The 22,007-nt window shown below is 44.5% G+C and overlaps 2 protein-coding genes across 4 annotated transcripts in view; one reads left to right on the forward strand and one right to left on the reverse strand.

Annotated features, from left to right (window-relative positions):
- Positions 1-22,007, reverse strand: part of AP3M1 (adaptor related protein complex 3 subunit mu 1) — a 211,606-nt gene that overhangs the window by 97,067 nt on the left and 92,532 nt on the right. Inside the window, exon 2 of the mRNA XM_063958648.1 lies at positions 12,410-12,476. The gene's annotated coding sequence lies outside the window, so the exon portion shown is untranslated. The remainder of the gene's footprint in view (positions 1-12,409; positions 12,477-22,007) is intronic.
- Positions 1-22,007, forward strand: part of ADK (adenosine kinase) — a 671,242-nt gene that overhangs the window by 42,034 nt on the left and 607,201 nt on the right. The window lies entirely within an intron of this gene.

Below are 22,007 nucleotides of genomic sequence, written 5' to 3' on the forward strand. Positions count from 1 at the left end.
AGCAAAATTGGGGCGCCTGTTCCTCTGCAGTCTGTTGCACGCTAGATCTGTAATACGATTCGGCATGCTCTTTCTACGGCTGGATTGCCGTTACCGAAGTCGGTGGAGACCCATTCTACTTGGAAGATGGGCTCTTCTTGGGCGGATGCCCGAGGAGTCTCAGCGGTTCAACTTTGGCGAGCGTCTACTTGGTCGGGTTCAAACACTTTTGCTAAGTTCTACAAGTTTGATACCCTGGCTGATGAGGACCTCGTGTTTGCTCAATCGGTGCTGCAGAGTCGTCCGCACTCTCCCGCTCGGTCTGGAGCTTTGGTATAAACCCCATGGTCCTTACGGAGTCCCCAGCATCCTCTAGGACGTCTGAGAAAATAAGATTTTAATACCTACCGGTAAATCCTTTTCTCTTAGTCCGTAGAGGATGCTGGGCGCCCGTCCCAGTGCGTACTGTGTCTACAGTTATTGGTTATGGTTACACTCTTGTGGTGTTTCTTTTCAGTCAGGCTGTTGCTGACGTTGTTAATGCCATGGCATGCGGTTTCTTATTACTGTTTGTGTTGACACACAGGTTGTGTTACATATTTTTTCATGCCGTTGGCTGGTGTTCTATTGAATGCCACATTCTGCGGCATGTTTGAGGTGTGAGCTGGTATGACACTCACCGTGTTTAAACAATAAATTCTTTCCTCGAAATGTCCGTCTCCCTGGGCACAGTTCTCTAACTGAGTTCTGGAGGAGGGGCATAGAGGGAGGAACCAGTTCACACCCATTCAAAGTCTTATAGTGTGCCTATGTCTCCTGTGGATCCTGTCTATACCCCATGGTCCTTACGGAGTCCCCAGCATCCTCTACGGACTAAGAGAAAAGGATTTACCGGTAGGTATTAAAATCCTATTTTATATAGTGTGCACATTCCGCAGCGCTTTACAGAGAATATTTTGCCATTCACATCAGTCCCTGCTCCAGTGGCGCTTACAATCTATATTCCCTACCACATGCACACACAGACACATTCATGCTAGGGTTAATTCTGTTCAGAGCCAATTAACCTACCAGTATATTTTTGAATTGTGGGAGGAAACCATGCAAGTTCGGGGAGAATATACAAACTCCACACAGTTAGGACTATGGTGGGAATCGAACCCATGACCTTAGTGCTGTGAGGCAGTAATGCTAACCATTACACCAGCCGTACTGCCCGATAGACTAGGCTAGATAGACTGTGCAGCGAAGTCAATCTTGACTGTGTAGTGTACGATCTAGTACAAACTGTAGTCAAAACCGGTGCTTCTGGGCTTTGAGTGAGTTCAAGGGAAATCGCATAGTCAAAATTGGGCATAGCAAGGATCTCACTGTGTGTACACACCTTTATGCTCTTGTCTTTTTCTATGGGGCTTTGTTGTAAAAAAAACAGAAAACAAAAAAAAACAACAACCAAAAACATGAATACGGTTTGCTAACTAAGTGTCTCTAGTGTCCTCTATTGGAGGATTTTAAAAGTACGAAGTTCTTAATTTTCTATGTATAGGTAGTCTATATATGGTATGTCCAAATAAAATATTACTCCCAGGTCTTCTACAGTTAGATATACACACAAATATAGGAAGAAGAAAGAGAATGTATTTGCACAGGGAGCCTTCAAATTATCAATGTACTGTATAGTCAGAAAATGTTTGTGGTATATGATGCCCACAAGTGAATGTTTCTGTGGATGTAGTTGGGTACGTGGCTGTACTATTGTTTCAGCATGGAATTCACTGTACACTCTATGGGGTATATGCAATTGCGGTCGAATTCCTGAAATTGTCGAAAAACTGGACTTTTTTGCCAAAAAAAAAAAAAAAAATCGACAATGCAATACAGTACTTACCGTCAAAAAAACGGACTTTCCAAATTCGACTTTTTGAAATTCGACTTTTGTCAAATTCGACTTTTCTGCAATGGTACAAATGCGGCAATTCGACAAAAGTATATTCAATTGAAGTTTGGAAATTCGACAACCGTGCTTTTAGACAGTAAATTCGTCATTTTCAATCCGCCACACTTTGGTGGGTGAAACTAATAAAAAAATTTAAAACATGTTTTTTTTAGTGTTTTTTTTTTATTTGTAATAGCATATCTATTTATATTAGAAGGGATTAGGTACTTGGTTTGTCTTTTTGGGAGGCACAAGTATTTATATATTTTTTTAAATTTTTTATTTTTATTTTTTAGATGGAATGGTAAAATCCCGGAAAAAAATGGCGTGGGGTCCCCCCTCCAAAGCATAACCAGCCTCGGGCTCTTCGAGCCGGTCCTGGTTCTAAAAATCCGGGGGGGGGGAAATGGACAGGGGATCCCCCGTATTTTTAAAACCAGCACCGGGCTCTGCGCCTGGTGCTGGTGCAAAAAATACGGGGGGGAAAAAGAGGAGGGGTCCCTCGTATTTTTTACACCAGCATCGGGCTCCACTAGCTGGACAGATAATGCCACAGCCGGGGGTCACTTTTATACAGCGCCCTGCGGCCGTGGCATTAAATATCCAACTAGTCACCCCTGGCCGGGGTACCCTGGGGGAGTGGGGACCCCTTCATTCAAGGGGTGTCCCCCCCCCCCCCCCAGCCACCCAAGGGCCAGGGGTGAAGCCCGAGGCTGTCCCCCCCCATCCAAGGGCTGCGGATGGGAGGCTGATAGCCTTGAGAAAATGTAAAGAATATTGTTTTTTCCTGTAGTACTACAAGTCCCAGCAAGCCTCCCCCGCAAGCTGGTACTTGGAGAACCACAAGTACCAGCATGCGGGAGAAAAACGGGCCCGCTGGTACCTGTAGTACTACTGAAAAAAAAAATACCCAAATAAAAACAGGAGACACACACCTTGAGAGAAACTTTATTACACACCTGCCGACACACACATACTTACCTATGTTGACCCGCCGACTGCCACGTCTCCTGATCCGACGATCCGGGGTACCTGTGAATCAAATTATACTCACCTCAATCCAGTGTCCAGATATAAATCCACGTACTTGGCAAAAAAACAAACCGCATTTACCCGAACCAGCGGACTGAAAGGGGTCCCATGTTTACACATCAGACCCCTTTCCCCCGAATGCCGTGACACCACGTGACTGCTGTCACCGAGGTCCCTACAGCCAATCAGCGAGCGCAACGTCCTGGCACTCTGCTAATTGGCTGGACGTCTGAGCTGCCTCGCAAAGCCTCTCCATTATACTCAATGGTGGGAACTTTGCGTCAGCGGCTGACCGCGGGTAACCCCACCGCTACCCGCAAAGTTCCCACCATTGAAAGTAATGGAGAGGCTTTGCGATGCGCTGTCTGAGGTCACACGCGCATACAGCCATTCAGGTGAGTGCAACGAAGTAGCGCTTCCTGATTGGCTGAAGGGACCTCGGTGACAGCAGTCACGTGGGGTCCCGGCATTCGGGGAAAGGGGTCTGATATGTAAACATGGGACCCCTTTCAGTCCGCTGGTTCGGGTAAATGCGGTTTGTTTTTTTGCCAAGTACGTGGATTTATATCTGGACACTGGATTGAGGTGAGTATAATTTGATTCACAGGTACCCCGGATCGTCGGATCAGTAGACGTTGCAGTCGGCTGGTCAACATAGGTAAGTATGTGTGTCGGCAGGTGTGTAATAAAGTTTTACTCTCAAGGTGTGTGTCTCCTGTTTTTATTTGGGTATTTTTTTCCCAGTAGTACTACAGGTACCAGCGGGCCCGTTTTTCTCCCGCATGCTGGTACTTGTGGTTCTCCAAGTACCAGCTTGCGGGGGAGGCTTGCTGGGACATGTAGTACTACAGGAAAAAACAATATTCTTTACATTTTCTCAAGGCTATCAGCCTCCCATCCGCAGCCCTTGGATTGGGGGGACAGCCTCGGGCTTCACCCCTGGCCCTTGGGTGGCTGGTGGGGGGGACCCCCTTGATTGAAGGGGTCCCCACTCCCCCAGGGTACCCCGGCCAGGGGTGACTAGTTGGATATTTAATGCCACGGCCGCAGGGCGCTGTATAAAAGTGACCCCCGGCTGTGGCATTATCTGTCCAGCTAGTGGAGCCCGATGCTGGTGTAAAAAATACGGGGGACCCCTACTCTTTTTGTCCCCCGTATTTTTTGCACCAGGCGCAGAGCCCGGTGCTGGTTTTAAAAATACGGGGATCCCCTGTCCATTTTCCCCCCGGATTTTTAGAACCAGGACCAGCTCGAAGAGCCCGAGGCTGGTTATGCTTTGGAGGGGGGACCCCACGCCATTTTTTTCCGAGTTTTTTTCCCCGTTTTTAAAAAAACGGAACAAATCCGTCAAATCGGCCGTTTTTCGTCAGCGGGACTGTCGAATCCGTTTTTTATTGCGTATGGTCAATTTCGGCACCCACTTGCCGAAATTTGACTGTCGAATTGAAAAACGGACGATAATTTGCCACGATTCGCCGCTAATTGCATATACCCCTATAGGGTGTGATATGATTATGATTAATACATTTTATTCTTCGCACAAGTTGCTGGACATAGTTGCTTTGACAACCATGTTCTTTTGTATGGTTATTGGCTAAAAATCACATTGGGGCTTCCTGTGTAAGTGACTGCTTAGGTGAGGGGATGGGGGGGGGCAGGATCTGTGATACAGTGAGGGTCTACGGTCTACACCTGTTTGGAAATATGTGGACCATGGTGAATTGTAGACTGCTTATTGTTCTTTGGGGGTGATTCATTTCTTTTAATCAGTGCCCGTCGGAGCAATTAAATTGCTGCTCCAATCATGCACTCCTCACTTTGCACAAGCCTAAATAGGTTTGTCCACGGATAGGGTGCCCAAACCACAGACTTTTCGTCTTGCCCCCTTAGCTGGCTGCGAGAGTTATTACATTTTATTTATAAGGTGCCACAAGTGTTTTACAGCAACGTACATAAGACAAATTAGAACAAAACAGGGTACACAGAACTTAACATTACAGAATAACTAAAACGGAGCACAGGTACAATGAGGAACAGTGAGAAGAAATAGCTTTCCTATTGACAAGAGAAAAATCCTGACCTCATGGCTTGTAAAAGTATGAATACATTTCAATAGGCCAGTCAAATTCAGGTTTGTTAGCAAAGCAAAAAACAAACATGCAACAGCACAAAACCATGTTGCACTGCAGGTGGGGCAGATGTAACATGTGCAGAGAGATTTAGATTTGTGTGGGGTGTGTTCAAAAATGCAGTTTAAAAATTAAGCAGCCAGTACTTACCCTGCACAAAAAAAATATAACCCACCCAAATCTAAAATCTCCCTGCACATGTTGCATCTGCCCCACCTGCAGTGCTGCATGGTTTTGCTTAGTTGCATGTTTTTTTCTCTAACGTCCTAAGTGGATGCTGGGGACTCCGTAAGGACCATGGGGAATAGCGGCTCCGCAGGAGACTGGGCACATCTAAAGAAAGCTTTAGGACTATCTGGTGTGCACTGGCTCCTCCCCCTATGACCCTCCTCCAAGCCTCAGTTAGATCTTTGTGCCCGAACGAGAAGGGTGCACACTAGGGGCTCTCCTGAGCTTCTTAGTGAAAGTTTTAGTTTAGGTTTTTTATTTTCAGTGAGACCTGCTGGCAACAGGCTCACTGCATCGAGGGACTAAGGGGAGAAGAAGCGAACTCACCTGCGTGCAGAGTGGATTGGGCTTCTTAGGCTACTGGACATTAGCTCCAGAGGGACGAACACAGGCCCAGCCTGGATGGGTCCCAGAGCCGCGCCGCCGGCCCCCTTACAGAGCCAGAAGGCAGAAGAGGTCCGGAAAATCGGCGGCAGAAGACGTCCTGTCTTCAACAAGGTAGCGCACAGCACTGCAGCTGTGCGCCATTGCTCTCAGCACACTTCACACTCCGGTCACTGAGGGTGCAGGGCGCTGGGGGCGGGCGCCCTGAGATGCAATAATAAACACCTTGGATGGCAAAAAATGCATCACATATAGCTCCTGGGCTATATGGATGCATTTAACCCCTGCCAGAATACATAGAAAAACGGGAGATAAGGCCGCCGATAAGGGGGCGGAGCCTATCTCCTCAGCACACTGGCGCCATTTTCCCTCACAGCTCCGTTGGAGGGAAGCTCCCTGTCTCTCCCCTGCAGTCACTACACTACAGAAAGGGTTAAAAAAGAGAGGGGGGGGCACTAATTACGCGCAGTATTAAAGATACAGCAGCTATAAGGGGAAAAACACTTATATAAGGTTATCCCTGTATATATATAGCGCTCTGGTGTGTGCTGGCAAACTCTCCCTCTGTCTCTCCAAAGGGCTAGTGGGGTCCTGTCCTCTATCAGAGCATTCCCTGTGTGTGTGCTGTATGTCGGTACATTTGTGTCGACATGTATGAGGCGAAAAATGATGTGGAGACGGAGCAGATTGCCTGTAATAGTGATGTCACCCCCTAGGGGGTCGACACCTGAGTGGATGAACTGTTGGAAGGAATTACGTGACAGTGTCAGCTCTGTATAAAAGACAGTGGTTGACATGAGACAGCCGGCTACTCAGCTTGTGCCTGTCCAGACGTCTCATAGGCCGTCAGGGTCTCTACAGCGCCCGTTACCTCAGATGGCAGATATAGACGCCGACACGGATACTGACTCCAGTGTCGACGGTCAAGAGACAAATGTGACTTCCAGTAGGGCCACACGTTACATGATTGAGGCAATGAAAAATGTTTTTACACATTTCTGATAATACGAGTACCACCAAAAAGGGGTATTATGTTCGGTGAGGAAAAACTACCTGTAGTTTTCCTGAATCTGAGAAATTAAATGAGGTGTGTGATGATGCGTGGTTTTCCCCCGATAACAACTGATAATTTCTAAAATGTTATTGGCATTATATCCTTTCCCGCCAGAGGTTAGGGTGCGTTGGGAAACACCCCCTAGGGTGGATAAAGCGCTCACACGCTTGTAAGGGCTCTACCCTCTCCTGAGATGGCCGCCCTTAAGGATCCTGCTGATAGAAAGCAAGAGGGTATCCTAAAATGTATTTACACACATACTGGTGTTATACTGCGACCAGCTATCGCCTCAGCCTGGATGTGCAGTGCTGGGTTGGCGTGGTCGGATTCCCTGACTGAAAATATTGATACCCTAGATAGGGACAGTATATTTTTGCCTATAGAGCATTTAAAAGATGCATTTCTATATATGCGTGATGCACAGCGGAATATTTGCCGACTGGCATCAAGTCTAAGTGCGTTGTCCATTTCTACCAGTAGAGGGTTAGGGACACGTCAGTGGTCAGGTGATGCGTATTCCAAACGGCATTTGGAAGTATTGCCTTATTAAAGGGAGGAGTTATTTGGGGTCGGTCTTTCAGACCTGGTGGCAACAGCTGGGAAATCCACGTTTGTACCCCAGGTCGCCTCTCAACATGAGAAGACGCCGTATTATCAGGTGTAGTCTTTTCGTGGACAAGCGGGCAAAAGATTCCTCATTTCTGCCCCGTGACAGAGGGAGAGGAAAAAGGCTGCAGAAATCAGCCAGTTCCCAGGAACAGAAACCCTCTCCCGCCTCTGCCAAGCCCTCAGTATGACGCTGGGGCTTTACAAGCAGAATCGGGCACGGTGGGGGGCCCGTCTCAATGAATTTCAGCGCGCAGTGGGCTCACTCGCAAGTAGACCCCTGGATCCTTCAGGTGATATCTCAGGGGTACAAATTAGAATTCGAGACGTCTCCCCCTCGCCGTTTCCTAAAGTCTGCTTTACCGATGTCTCCTTCTGACAGGGAGACTGTTTTGGAAGCCATTCACAAGCTGTATTCCCAGCAGGTGATAACAAGGTACCCCTCCTGCAACAGGGAACGGGGTATTATTCCACACTGTTGTGGTACCGAAGCCGGACGGCTCGGTGAGACAGATTCTAAATCTAAAATCTTTGAACACTTACATACAGAGGTTCAAATTCAAGATTGAGTCACTCAGAGCAGTGATTGCGATCCTGGAAGAAGGGGACTACATGATGTCTCGGGACATCAAGGATGCTTACCTTCATGTCAAAATTTACCCTTCTCATCAAGGGTACCTCAGGTTTATGGTACAGAACTGTCACTATCCGTTCAGACGCTGCCGTATGGATGGTCCACGGCACCCCGGGTCTTTACCAAGGTAATGGCCGAAATTATGATATTTCTTCGAAGGAAGGGAATTTTAGTTATCCTTTACTTGGACGATTCCCTGATAAGGGTAAGATCCAGGGAACAGTTGGAGGTCGGTGTAGCACTATTTCAGGTAGTGTTGCGGCAGCACGATTGGATTCTCCATATTCCAAAATCGCAGCTGGTTCCGACGACTTGTCTTCTGTTCCTAGGGATGATCCTGGACACAGTCCAGAAAAAGGTGTTTCTCCCGGAGGAGAAAGCCAGGGAGTTATCCGAGCTAGTCAGGAACCTCCTAAAACCGAGCCAAGTCTCAGTGCATCAATGCACAAGGGTTCTGGGTAAAATGGTGGCTTCCTACGAAGCAATCCCATTCGGCAGATTCCACGCAAGAACTTTCCAGTGGGACCTGCTGGACAAATGGTCCGGGTCGCATCTTCAGATGCATCAGCGGATAACCCTGTCACCAAGGACAAGGGTGTCCCTCCTGTGGTGGTTGCAGAGTGCTCATCTTCTAGAGGGCCGCAGATTCGGCATTCAGGACTGGGTCCTGGTGACCACGGATGCCAGCCTGCGAGGCTGGGGAGCAGTCACACAGGGAAGGAATATCCAGGGCTTATGGTCAAGTCTGGAGACATCACTTCACATAAATATCCTGAAGCTAAGGGCCATTTACAATGCTCTAAGCTTAGCAAGACCTCTGCTTCAAGGTCAGCCGGTGTTGATCCAGTCGGACAACATCACGGCAGTCACCCACGTAAACAGACAGGGTGGCACAAGAAGCAGGAGGGCAATGGCAGAAGCTGCAAGGATTCTTCGCTGGGCGGAAAATCATGTGATAGCACTGTCAGCAGTATTCATTCCGGGAGTGGACAACTGGGAAGCAGACTTCCTCAGCACGACCTCCACCCGGGAGAGTCTTCCACATGATTATAAACCGTTGGGAAAAACTCGACAGGTATTGCGCCAGGTCAAGGGACCCTCAGGCAATAGCTGTAGACGTTCTGGTAACACCGTGGGTGTACCAGTCAGTGTATGTGTTCCCTCCTCTGCCTCTCATACCCAAGGTACTGAGATTGATAAGATGGAGAGGAGTAAGCACTATATTCGTGGCTCCGGATTGGCCAAGAAGGACTTGGTAACCGGAACTTCAAGAGATGCTCACGGAGGATCCGTGGCCTCTACCTCTAAGAAGGGACCTGCTCCAGCAAGGACCCTGTCTGTTCCAAGACTTACCGCGGCTGCGTTTGACGGCATGGCGGTTGAACGCCGGATCCTGAAAAAGCATTCCGGATGAAGTCATCCCTATCCTGATCAAAGCCAGGAAGGATGTAACCGCAAAACATTATCACCGCATTTGGCGAAAATATGTTGCGTGGTGCGAGGCCAGTAAGGCCCGACGGAGGAAATTCAACTGGGTCGTTTCCTACATTTCCTGCAAACATGAGTGTCTATGGGCCTGAAATTGGGGTCCATTAAGGTTCAAATTTCGGCCCTGTCAATTTTCTTCCAAAAAGAACTAGCTTCAGTCCCTGAAGTTCAGACGTTTGTAAAAGGGGTACTGCATATACAGCCTCCTTTTGTGCCCTCAGTGGCACTTTGGGATCTCAATGTAGTTTTTGGGTTCCAAAAGTCACATTGGTTTGAACCACTTAAATCTGTGGAGTTAAAATATCTCACATGGAAAGTGGTCATGCTGTTGGCCCTGGCCTGGGCCAGGCGCGTGTCAGAATTGGCGGCTTTATCCTGTAAAAGCCCTTATCTGATTTTCCATTCGGACAGGGCGGAATTGAGGACTCGTCCTCAGTTTCTCCCTAAGGTGGTTTCAGCGTTTCACCTGAACCAACCTATTGTGGTGCCTGCGGCTACTAGGGACTTGGAGGACTCCAAGTTGCTAGACGTTGTCAGGGCCCTGAAAATATGTGTTTCCAGGACGGCTGGAGTCAGGAAAACTGACTCGCTGTTTATCCTGTATGCACCCAACAAGCGGGGTGCTCCTGCTTCTAAGCAGACTATTGCTCGTTGGATTTGTAGTACAATTCAGCTTGCACATTCTGTGGCAGGCCTGCCACAGCCAAAATCTGTAAAAGCCCATTCCACAAGGAAGGTGGGCTCATCTTGGGCGGCTGCCCGAGGGGTCTCGGCTTTACAACTTTGCCGAGCAGCTACTTGGTCAGGAGCAAATACGTTTGTAAAATTCTACAAATTTGATACCCTGGCTGAGGAGGACCTGGAGTTCTCTCATTTGGTGCTGCAGAGTCATCCGCACTCTCCCGCCTGTTTGGGAGCTTTGGTATAATCCCCATGGTCCTTATGGAGTCCCCAGCATCCACTAGGACGTCAGAGAAAATAAGAATTTACTTACCGATAATTCTATTTCTCGTAGTCCGTAGTGGATGCTGGGCGCCCATCCCAAGTGCGGATTGTCTGCAATACTGGTACATAGTTATTGTTACCAAAAAATCGGGTTATTGCTGTAGTGAGCCATCTTTTCTAGAGGCTCCTCTGTTATCATGCTGTTAACTGGGAACTGGGTTAGATCACAAGTTATATGGTGTGATTGGTGTGGCTGGTATGAGTCTTACCCGGGATTCAAAATCCTTCCTTATTGTGTACGCTCGTCCGGGCACAGTATCCTAACTGAGGCTTGGAGGAGGGTCATAGGGGGAGGAGCCAGTGCACACCAGATAGTCCTAAAGCTTTCTTTAGATGTGCCCAGTCTCCTGCGGAGCCGCTATTCCCCATGGTCCTTACGGAGTCCCCAGCATCCACTACGGACTACGAGAAATAGAATTATCGGTAAGTAAATTCTTATTTTTTTGTTTTGCTTTGGTAACAAACCTGAATCAGGCCCTCAGGATTAGCCACCTTGCTAAGGGATGTTCTGTACACACGGTGAGAGCTGTGTGCTGAGCGATCTATAGGAGGGTACACACGGAGCGATGTTCAGCTAATTTCTAAGCAATCTGACTAGATTGCTTAGAAGTTAAGCACTGATCTCTCTGTGTATGCCCCACAGCGATAGTGATGCGCGGACCCACTCGCCGCTACCACCGTTGCTAGATTGGCCTACATACAGGCACAATCTAGCACATCGCTCATTTCTCTGCTGGGTGAAATGAGCGCCCATCCTGCACATCTCTGGTTCACATCTCCCCGTGTGTACTGGCCATTAGGCACTGTCGATGGTCATTGCATCGAAAACAAGGCATTATTATACCTTACACCAGGCATTTCCAACCACGGTCCTCAAGGCACACCAACAGTGCAGGTTTTAGTGATATCCAGGCTTCAGCACAGATGGTTAAATCAAAATAACTGAGGTACTAATTAAGTCACCTGTGTTCAAGCCTGGATATCACTAAAACCAGGACTGTTAGTGTGCCTTGAGGACCGCGGTTGGGAAACACTGCCTTACACAGTCAGCAATTCAACATACTGTCTTGGGTTAAACAACAATGTGGTGGATTTGGCTGTAGACATATGATTCCATATGCCAAGTATCCTAAAGCTGGAGACATTGCAGTAAACTTTTTAAGTATACCTTGAATAAAAACCTCTACATAATATATAGTTTATCTGTAGATTAATCTGAACAAGTATTTAATTAATAAACTGACACTTGGATTGAGTGTGAATTAATATTCTTTCCTTTTAATTTGGTTGCATCTAAGTTTGGGTTTCAAAATTCAGTGTACCTGAGGGTTGTTGGCAAAAATCTAAACAATTTTGTTTATTGCAGGTAGTAACATGTATTTAGCTAACTTGCATCAACATCATCCTGAGGGGTGACTGGACATTTCTGCGCTAGAATGCGAAAATATATATATAATTTTCCAAAGTAACTGATGTAACTCTCGGTAACAATATATGTAACCAGGAAAGGACGTGGTAATTTCTGACATAAAATACGTGTCTGATTTCTCTGAAACTATAACAGATATTTATTTATTCCATACTTTTTTTTTTTTACAATAAAGCATAAACCACACAGATTGACTTTTCTGAAAATTGTACTAAATCATTCTTATTACCTTGACAATATTTAATGGAATTGACGTAACACGAAAATCGTCACGGATGTAACCATCAAATACATGAATCAGGAAATGAAAAAGGCCCCTTGCATTAACTGGCATAGGGTCATTTACCTTTCTAACAATGTTTTCAGATGGTTACCATATCTCATCATCTTTGTTTTAACTCTTTCACTAACATAAAACCACATGAAACACTGATTATCAACATATAATTTCTGACAGTACATCCTCAACCTTTTGTTATAAACTACAATAATCCAAGTTTCTTACCTTCAGAAAACGGCAATAGATAATCAGTGGTCACAATCAGTGTCTGCCTGATGCCTGGTAGTCATTACTGAAATAAGACAAAATGGCAGCATATCATTACTAATTTTCTCCTGCAGGGTCCACAGATTATCCACAGGATAACATTGGGATATAAGGTAGCCTCAGTGGCATGGCATCAATCAATCAAAGCTTTCGGCCTCCCAGAATGCAACGGGCAAGACTCCTATATCCCCGCCTCCTTGCTTAGGCAATTCAAATTTTTGTTTGGTGCGGTAGGAGCTGGACCATGGGCAAAAAGCAATGAAGGAGGTAAGCCGCACGTTAAGGTGGGCAGAACTTCATCATCCAGACTTGTCTGCAGTGTTCATTCCGGGAATCCTAAACTGGGAAGCGGATTTTCTTCCAGACAAGTGGGGGCTACCAGAGATAGAAACCCCCAAAGATCCTGCATATGGGTCAAGGACCAAGGATCCCAAAGTGACCGTTGTGGATGCCTTGTCAGTAAGATGGGACTTTCGTCTGTTCTATGTGTTTACATCGATCGCCCTGTTGCCCAGAGTGATTCGAAAGGTAAAACAGGGAAATGGCGCCATGATATTAATAGCTCCGGCTTGGCCCAGAAGACATTGGTACACAGATCTGCAGAGGCTGTCGGTGGATACTCCGTTCCTACTCCCTCAACGTCCAGATCTACAGTCTCAGGGTCCTTGCTATTACAAGCATCTGGATCGGCTGTCTATGAAGGCATGGCTCTTGAGACTTCCATCCTGAAAGCAAGAGCATTCTCACAACAGGTAATTCAAACAATGCTTGGGGCAAGCAGACCTTCCTCAGCTCACATTTATTACCGAATATGGCAAGCCTTATATGACCCTTACTGACACCTCTGCTACCTCAAAGTCTATGGATGTTGTGAGGGCTTTGAAGATCTACGTGAAGCGGACAGCTCGTCACAGGAAATCTGACTCTGTTTGTTCTCTATGATCCCAAGAAGATTGGGTGTCCTGCTTCAAAGCAGTCTATTGCTCGCTGGACCAAGCTTACTATCCAGCATGCTTATTCTACGGCAGGCCTGCCGGTTCCAAGATCTGTACAGTCCCACTCTACAAGGTCGGTGGGTTCTTTCTGGGTGGCTGCCCGGGGTGTCTCTGCTTTACAGCTCTGCCGAGCAACTACTTGGTCAGTTTCGATCACGTTTTCTAAGCTCTACAAGTTTGATACTTTAGTATCTGAGGACCTTCAGTTTGGTAAGTCAGTTCTGCAGGAACCTCAGCATACTCCCACCCAGTTTAGGAGCTTTGGTAAATCCCCATGGTACTAATGTGGACCCCAGTATCATCTAGGACGTAAGAGAAAATAAATCCTTTACTTGTAGTCCATAGAGGATACTGGGCGCCTGCCCAGTGCTTCGTTTATTCCTGCACTGTTACTTGGTTAAGTATTGTTGGTTCAGCTGTTGCTGTTCCTGGTTTAAAGCTTGGTTAGCTAGGCTTTCCTTTAGTTTGGGTGTGCTGGTTCGGAATCTCACCACTATCTTTTCTATCCTTCTCTCAAAATATATGTCTGTCTCCTCGGGCACCGTTTCCTAGACAGAGTCTGGTAGGAGGGGCATAGAGGAAGGAGCCAGCCCACACTAGCAAGTTCTTAAAGTGCACATGGCTCCTAGTGGACCCATCTATACCCCATGGTACTAATGTGGACCCCAGTATCCTATACGGACTACGAGAAAAGGATTTACTGGGTAGGTAATTAAAATCCTATATTCTCTTAAGTCCACAGTATCCACAGGGATCCCACCCTGACGCACCTGATTTGAGGATCTTTACACTTACTAACCTCTTTCCTCTTGTGTGGAAGTGTGTGTATGTGTTCTTCTCGCATAATTAGGTCTCTCTATGATGCTCCTGCCTTGAGCTTTGAAAATTAACCAAATCGCCTGAAGCAGGAAGCGGGGATACAGGAGACTGGTCCGTTGCATTTTGGGAGGCCGAAAACTTTGATCGATTGGTGCCATTCCACTGACGCTAACTTATATCCCAGTGTTATTCTGTGGATACTGTGGACTCCGGAGAAATAGAGTTATCGACGGCAAGTCTACCATAACTACATATTTTTAACTAATATAGACTATGACTGATGTCCTGTGAAAACAATTTTTTAAATAGTCAAATTTTTTATTTTTTTTCCATGACCCGTGGATAGATAGATAGGTAGATATAGAGAGAGAGAGATGTGCGCCGGACATTTTTCGGGTTTTGGATTCGGACGCGTTTTGGCAAAACCTCCCTGAAATTTTTTTTCGGATTCGTTGGTTTTTTTTTTTCTTTTCAAAACCCCCTCAAAAACAGCATAAATCATAGAATTTGGGGGTAATTTTGATTCTATTTAACCTCAATAACCACAATTTCCACTCATTTCCAGTCTATTCTGAACACCTCACAATACTATTTTTAGTCCTAAAATTTGCACCGAGGTCGCTGGATGACTAAGCAAAGCGACCCAAGAGGGCGGCACAAACACCTGGCCCATCTAGGAGTGGCACTGCAGTGTCAGAGAGGATGGCACTTAAAAAAATTGGCCACAAACAGCACATGATGCAAAGAAAAGAGAAAAAAAGAGGTGCACTGTGGTCGCTGGATGGCTAAGCTAAGCGACACAAACACCTCAATATCACAGGAATTATTTGTTCTAATCAATGGTATTATTGGTCTAAATCACTGGAAGAAAATGACAATCACTGGAATTATTTGTTCTAATCAATGGTGGTGTTGGTCCAAATCACTGGAAGAAAATGACAAAATCACTGGAATTGTTCGTTCTAATCAATGGTGTTATTGGTCCAAATCACTAGAAGAAAATGGAATGGATGGATACTTGCAGTGACACAGAGCTGCAAGATACAGCAATGGCCTACTGTACTGTACTACTATAATTATTATATAGATGACAGATATAATGTTACATTGTGGGGGAATCGAGTATACGTTCTGTCACCAGGTACCAGTGATTGACCACCTCATGTATATAGGTGATAGATATAACGTTACATTGTGGGGGAATCGAGTATACGTTCTGTCACCAGGTACCAGTGAATGACCACATCATGTATATAGGTGACAGATATAAAGTTACATTGTGGGGGAATCCAGTATACGTTCTGTCACCAGGTACCAGTGAATGGCCACATCATGTATATACTTATACTGGTGGTCCCCAGTCCCCACAATGCAGCACACTGATCAGATATTTGCAGCACACTGAGCACAGATATGGAGCGTTTTCAGGCAGAGAACGTAGATATTTGCAGCACACTGAGCACAGATATTTGCAGCACACCGAGCACAGATTACGGAGCTTTTCAGGGAGAGAACGCTGCCACGTCCTCTCCGTTCAATCTCCAATGCACAAGTGAAAATGGCGGCGACGCGCGGCTCCTCATTGAGACCATTCTGGAAAATTGTCTCAGTCTCGGGGGGGGGGGGGGGGCATGATCAATGGTAATATGTATCAGATATGCCAACGAATGACCAAATTCCTTAAAATGCTTGGCAACAGGTTGATTCATCTTACGACCTGACCGAATCAAGTGTATGGCAGATCGCTGGGCTGCCATTCTCTCGCTAAATTTACGAGTGGTTTGACCCACATAGTAAAAACCACATGGGAAAACTACAGTGCAAACCACAAATGTTGAATTACATGAGAGGACATAGCGGATGTCATATATTTTGTTTGCTTGCAAATCTTTCAAACATCCTAATGTAGTCATGTGACTACATGTGGTACATTGGCTGCACTTATAGCAGCCCGGTGGTTTAACACATACATTACTATAGCCCTGACGAAGCTTAATAGAAGGGAAATGTGCATAGGCATCCTTGTGCGCAGTCAGAACTGGTACAATTAGAAATATGTAATCCTGTGTGTTTAGCTGTAACAATGAATCAATGTGATGGCAATAGTGTACCAAATGAGATTAATACTTATTATACAGAGGTATTAACCAGGAATTAAATCTTTGTGCTATACCATGAGTCCTATATAAGTATATAACCTATAACTAAAGGTCCTCTTGCAGAACAGTGATTCTATTAAACTACGTTGTATCCATCTAGCTATATGTGAAATATTTATAATTTTCACACATAGTTCTATGATTAAATGAGAGGAAATTAAGGTACTATATAGTTTTTCTAAGGAATACAGCCACATGGATCGGTTAGCTACATAACCAATTAAAACATTGGTGAACAGATATTACAGCTTTTAATGTTAATAACTAATTGGAAACAGGTACCAGAATACTTACACATGTCATTTTACATATGAGCATGGGGAATCTATAGGAATATGCAAAAGAAATCACTTGATGCAGTAGGATGTATCAATATAGCAGGAATTTATTCTGCTCTATATATGTTTGCAAAGCTCCAGGCAGTATCTGTATTTTAAATAAAGCCGTTCTAGCCGGATTTATTCAGTACCCGATTATATTACATGAAGATGCCAAGAACATACTGAACACTAATGCTGTTATAAATACTTCTATTTAGCTACAGGAAAGCAACAAATGTAACAACTTCTAACTACTGAAATAGGAATCCATAAATATCAGATATAACTTTGTTACATTTGTTGCCACCATCAGACATCACTGCTAGAAATAATCTAGCTGTTATTTATAAGCAGAATAATAGTTCTAAATACATTACAGGCAAAAATCATCATACAGAATAAAGACAGCGCACAAGCATTTTCTTTTAAAATCACATTTTTACTGCTTCGAAGTGGTCATTCGATTCCGCTTGTTGTGCACAGTGAGCAAACGTGGCACCCATCTTGCCGATAGCTTTGTCATGCCCATATGTTCATGTAGGATATTCTGCACACTTTCAAATGAGAAGCCCATAATCTCAACAATGTGATCTTCACTCGCCGGTCTGCCAATACGATATCATGGATTTTGTTGACCATTTCATCCGTAGTCACCTCAACTGGGTGGCCTGGATGATGATGGACGACCACGCTTGAATTCATTGAAACAAAATCTGATGGTTGTCACGAAGGTGAAAGGTCCCCATAAACTGCTGCCAACTTTTCTTTGATTTCCTCTCACGTTTTCCCATCCAAAAACAAGAATCCAATCACTGATCGGTACTGCACTTTCTCCATAGTCAGAAAAACTCAAACTTGCTCACTTCCAACAGCTACCAAAAGTACACAATGAATTTATCTGAATTTCTGAGTCTCGTTGTTTGACAGATGACACTAAATGATACACAGGTTTGACGTCAGTGGCGCCATTTGTCTCCAAACACGGGTGCATGCGCACACAGATCTATCTATATCTATCTATCTATCTATCTATCTATCTATCTATCTATATATATATATATATATATATATATATATGAGACAGGCTCAAGGCAGATCGCACTCTTGTGGTTCACAACAGCTGGGGTGTCGTCCTCAGAGCCATGAGAATTATCTTCAATATGTATATTCTCCATATATACTGCTGGAAGAGGGCACTCACCAGACTTCTCAGCACGTTTTAAAAGATATATTATTTATTTCATGTTAAAAAATTAGGTCGACGTTTCGGCCCGCTGCGGAGCCTTTCTCAAGACCAAAAAAGTGCACGCAGGCACCCAGACAATAAGACAAAGCAGACCGATAGAGACAGAGAGATATTTTATACATGTATATTTAAATGATTGTACTATTTGGCCACAATATTATTTTACCAGCATGTTAATTTGTGTATAAAAAATTTGGAAGTGATTTTAGAAGTATTTGTAATAATTTGCAATTGCTGTCAGTCTGCTGTCGCTGAAGGTTATACTGTATTTCGGCAGGCCCCATCTGCAGTGCTTTATTTTAGACCTAGCTTTCATAGCTGGCAACTCGTGAGCCTGCAAAATTATCAAAGGGTACGTATCGTGTAACATTAAACCATGCAGTAGCGTATGTAGACAAAATTGACATTACAACATGTAGTTATACAGATTCTGTCATTATCCATAGAATGCATACTGTATTTTTGTGTTACTGTTTAAACTGTAGATTTATAGGTCTTTGTTCATATGTTAAATCAGTGAATACTTCTTTGACAAAATCCAAAATATTGCAAGCCATTATTACAAAAATAAATGCAAAAATTATTATTATTAATGTGTAGATGCGACAAACCCTAGAACAATACAGGTTACACAAAACTTAGCATTACAGTAACTGAAAACTAGCACCGGTAATAGCAGCACAGTTCTCAGTACACAATACAGCGGAGATGTAAGGAAGCAAAGGCGTAATCGGTATACTACTAGGTGTGGGCAGCCATTGGAAGAGCTGAACGGTTGAGAGCGAGAGGATATACGGGTATAGACGTCGCTGGGTAGGAGAGAGCTGTACTTTAAGTGCAAGAGAAGAGGGCTATGAGAATAGGAGGGAAGGAGCTTTCAATCTAGAGGGAGGGGGAAGATGTCAAAGTGAATAACAGCTGTTTCTCAAGGTGCATACACATGGTGAGATTTTGACTAAGTGCTAATTTTGACTGTGCGATTTCCCTTGAACTCCCCAGAGCCCAGAACTACCTATATTTTGACTATATTTACTTGCGATTTGGACTATATTAGAAACTAGATTATACACAATATAGTCAAAATGGCCTTGCCTGCACAATCTATTTTTTCTTGCGATACCGACCCCATAGGAGCGTGTATCGGTATCGCAAGCTGTATACACACTGTGCGATGTGTGCTAACTTTTCTTACGGTTTTGACTGTGTAGTCAAAATCGTTAGCACACATCGCACAGTGTGTATGCACCTTTAGACGATAATAAATTGCAGCAACACTTTCTTTGCATATAAAATACTTTTGTTCTTTTTAGTTAGTAAGCAAATCACTTATGCTGGTATTACCACATAGATTTGTTGTTGCTTTTATATGTACAGGGCTGTTACAGTATGCCTTTTTGGAGCACTGCGGAGCAAATTCTAAGGCTTGTATTGAGATATTTGAACAGCGGGTACTTCAGGATGAGCTAGCCATTTGTTTAAAAAGGGAAGAGAATTTAATATTAGTTACAAATTTTGTCACCAGGTGGCATTGCAAATCAAGGGAGTAGTGGTACAGTTGTTCAGTGGGGATGCAGTCAAGATTCCGCCGGACAGAATCCCTGCGGTCGAAATACCGACACTGGGATCCCGACCGGCACAATCCCGACATTCGCCCTCTGTGGGTGTCCACGACACCCATAGAGGGAGAATAAATTAGTGTGTCCACAGCATGGCGAGCGCAGCGACCCCGCAAGGGGCTGCGTTGCGCTCGCCCCCCTGTCGGGATTGTGCCAGTCGGCATCCCGGTGTCAGTATTCCGACCGCCGGGATCCCGTCCGGCGGGATTTCGGACTGTGTTCAGTGTGTCCTCCATTGTGCTTAATAGCTGTTTCAATTTGAAGAGCAGCATTCCTTATAGCAGAATGTAACATGTTCAGTGGAATTGCCAGTACATGACCTCTAACTGTTTTTGTCGGGGTATGGCACACTTCCCGATTCACCTGGTTATAGCGATACTTTAATTTTGGCAACTGTGTGTGTGTGTGTGTATGTATGTATGTGTGTATGTATGTGTGTATGTATGTGTGTATGTGTGTGTGTGTGTGTGTGTGTATGTATATATATATATATATATATATATATAGAAAGTAGTAACATGCGGCACTCACAGCTTAGTAGAAACTGGTAAATAAACGGCCAGACTCCGTGAAGATAGATCAACGTTTCAATTTATAAAATTTTCGTCAGGATACAAACAAATACAAATGAACTCACCTTATATCCCCACCAGCGTGAACATTTCTCCCGCCCGCCGGAGCGCCAGCGCAGGACGCTGAGGCAGGGCGCTGTCAGATGACGTCGCGGCTAACAGCCGTTACGTGCACACCAAACCCATCACCATGGTGACAATCTAAACAAGGCAAAATGCTGCAGTCAATGGCGGTACTTAGAAATAAGACCTCCGTATAGTAATAAGATACAATCGCTTAAAAGCTTATTCCAATACTTCGACAAAAGTTAACATTTCGGATATAACCACCATGTTCAACGTGACAGATTAAGGGGATCTGCTAAGAGAAACCCATAGATATTAGTAACACTGAGTCACGAAAAAAGGGGGAAAAAACATTGTAGTCACAAAATGAATCGGGGCAAATGTAACAATCATATGGTACAAAAAATATATATAAAAATGAAAAGAATGAAAAAAATGAAAAAAATTTATGAAAATTTTTATAATCAATGTATATGAAAAAATTATATCTAATAAAAATAAAAAAACAATATGATGCAAACTAGCAGTACTTGACACCTAAAAGCAGGACAAGGGAAGAGTTTCGTTAAGGCCCCGTGGGGCCAAGACATCCAATTTGGATATCCATCTGGCCTCACATCTCAGCAGAGCAGCCCCTCTGTCGCCTCCTCGTAATGATAAAGGAATATGATCTATCATGCGGTACTTGATGCTGGCCACACTATGTTTAAATTCAGCAAAGTGTCTGGCCACTGGTTGTTCACTCATACCAGTGGACAGTGCCTGTCTAATAGCTGATCTGTGTGCCGTCATCCTCTCTTTGAACTTCCTGATAGTTTTACCTATATAGGAGAGTCCGCATGGGCATATGATCTGGTATACGACATAGGTGCTCTCACATGTTAAGCGATGCTGAATTTTAAGCTTTGTACCTAAATGAGGGTGACAAAAAGTGTCACCACTAATCAGATACTTACAAGTAGTACAGGGACACTTGTAGCATCCCAGTTTACCTGAAGTTAAAAAGTTCTTTGGGGGTGGCTTCCCTTTACCTGTAATGTCAGTTTTGACCAGAATATCCCGCAAATTGCTGGATCTGGAGAAACATGGCATCAAATCTACTCCGCCCAACTTCAATTGATCATCTGACTTAATAAGATGCCAATGTTTTTTGGCAATTTTACATACAGTCTCAGAACGTGAATGGTACTGATTCACCCAAGGAAGTTTGGAATCCTGTGTTGTCCTAATCTTTTTGACTAATAGGTCTTTTCTATCCATGGCCAATACTTTTTCTTTATCAAGAAGTAGTTTACGTAATTGGTAACCCCTAGCTACAAATTTGGATATAAGGTCATCAATTTGAGCTGATGCTATAGATGCATTATCATTGATCCTTCTGATTCTGATCATCTGTGAGTATGGTAAGCCATATTTCAGGCTTCTGGGGTGACAGCTGTTCCAATGCAGGAATGTATTGCGGTCAGTTGGTTTAGTAAAGACCGTGGTTGAAATCCTACCTTCAAGGAGAGAGATTCTAACATCTAGGAAATCTATCACCTGTCTATCCATCTTAAAGGTAAATTTAACTGGACTGGCAGAGTTGTTATGAGTTTCCATGATCAATTTAAATTTTTCTTCCGTGCCCCTCCAAATCAACAAAAGATCATCTATGAATCTTGTATAAAATACAATATCCATAGCTATTTCTGGATCTCTGAAAAATAAATCATTCTCGACTGCAAACATGAAGATGTTAGCGTACGTCGGAGCAACTGCAGAAC

Source organism: Pseudophryne corroboree, chromosome 3 (genome assembly GCF_028390025.1).
Source record: "Pseudophryne corroboree isolate aPseCor3 chromosome 3, aPseCor3.hap2, whole genome shotgun sequence".
Lineage (NCBI taxonomy): Eukaryota > Metazoa > Chordata > Amphibia > Anura > Myobatrachidae > Pseudophryne > Pseudophryne corroboree.